This window comes from Rutilus rutilus, assembly GCF_951802725.1.
Source record: "Rutilus rutilus genome assembly, chromosome: 15".
Lineage (NCBI taxonomy): Eukaryota > Metazoa > Chordata > Actinopteri > Cypriniformes > Leuciscidae > Rutilus > Rutilus rutilus.
Window position 1 is genome coordinate 24,409,421 of NC_140220.1, and position 1,672 is coordinate 24,411,092.

At 39.4% G+C, this 1,672-nt stretch overlaps 1 long non-coding RNA gene across 1 annotated transcript; it reads left to right on the top strand.

Annotated features, from left to right (window-relative positions):
- The first annotated feature begins 406 nt into the window (after nucleotides 1-406).
- On the top strand, nucleotides 407-1,672 carry LOC311305504. The gene is made up of 3 exons (XR_014630019.1): nucleotides 407-563; nucleotides 639-704; nucleotides 806-1,672. It is a non-coding gene; the product is annotated as an uncharacterized lncRNA (long non-coding RNA).

Genomic DNA, 1,672 nt, shown 5'->3' on the forward strand with positions numbered 1-1,672 from the left:
CACAGACTATAGGTGAATTGGAGAGACAATTTTTTTTAAATAAATCATTTTTTATTTTTTAAAAAAAAGATGTGCCCGGATAAACCATTTATCTATAAATTGTGTCTGTGTGTGTTATTCGCATATCTCTCGAACCTTTAGTCTGATGGATTTCAAACTTGACAGGTTGTTTGGATTAGAAACGCAAAAGATATCGTTAAATATATCAGTAAAAGAAGTGTAATGGGGTGACCCTTTTAGGGTCTTCCGTTCTGTGTAGGTGGATGGAGCTGGGCGGAAGTTAAGCTCACGGCCCCTTTAAAAATGCGGAGATTCCCTTTCACTTCCGTTTTCTCTCTGGCATGGTACGCTCACGGCCCTTTAAAAACGCTGAGATTTCCTCTTACTTCCGTTTTCCTTCCGGCATGGTACGCAGGCTGCATTCTTTTGTGTCGCAAGAGCAATCTATTATGCATCAAGCATTGAGCGCGTATTAAGTGTTGTAGACCTGCATAAGTTGGAAATCCCTTTTTTAACTTTTGCCGTGGGCCTGTGGATGTTCAATTGCATTAACATATATCAAGGTATGTTACTGCATTGACATGTTGCTGCAATTATTCTTTAATAGCGCCGTTTTTAATGATGACTCGTTTATATAGTGTGATCGAGGCAGTATTGGTGGTTTGTTCACCGTTCTCACCGAGGGCCAGTCAATTGTGCTGTAGGTAAGTTGATATGTTATTTTGTAAGTTGTTTGTTAATCAGAGATGTAATTTTAGATAGTGTATGCGTGGTTAATGACCAAATTGAGTAACTATTTTTATAGAAATCTGCCCGCTGTTGTTTTGCTGCTGTGTGGCGGCTCGCTAACTGCGACCCGTGGTGCTGTGTTGTGAAGACTGAAGAGGGTGCGCGCTCAAGTCCCACCACGGTCTACTGTGATTGAGAAGCGCACGTGTGTGTTGATGCGAGCGTGTGTTTGTGCGAGCGCACAGTTGTGTGAGCGGGGTTTTATGTGTGTGCGTGTGTGAGATGCGAGCGGGTGTTCGTGTGAACGCATGTTTGTGTGAACACGTTTGATGTGAACGAGTCTTTATTTGAGTGTGTGTTGAGGCGAGCGCATATTTGAGTGAGCTCGGTGTGAACGCGTGTTTGTGGTGGCGTTTGTGTGTATGGAAGTGTGTGTGTGTGCTGAGATGATTGGGTATTGAATTATTTATTTGTTATATTGATTGATCTAATTGTATTTTCTTTAATTTGATATTACTCTTTTTGTTCTTTTCTTCTGTGGCTAATTGTGTTCTTGAGTACTGTGGGTGGTTATTGCCACCGCTCTTATCTACTGTCAATTCTTTTACAACTACCATGGGCTATTAGCTGCTGGGATTGGGAGGATTTATTTAATTCATTTATACCTTGTTGTTTGTGTGGATTGTGATTTTTGGTTATACATTTGTATGAAGGTGTGAATTGAGGTGGTTTGAATTTAATTCATTTGGATATTTTGTTTTCTTTTCTTTCTCTTTCCCAAATGTGACTTATCCCAAGGGATATTGATATTGACGGTCCACTTTGATTTATTCTTTTCTTTTGTGTGAATGTTGTTGTATTTGTAACTTGTGTATTTTTTTCTTATAATTTTTGTATGATTATCCTTTTACTACTTTGGTGTCAAATAAAGATTGTACGCATC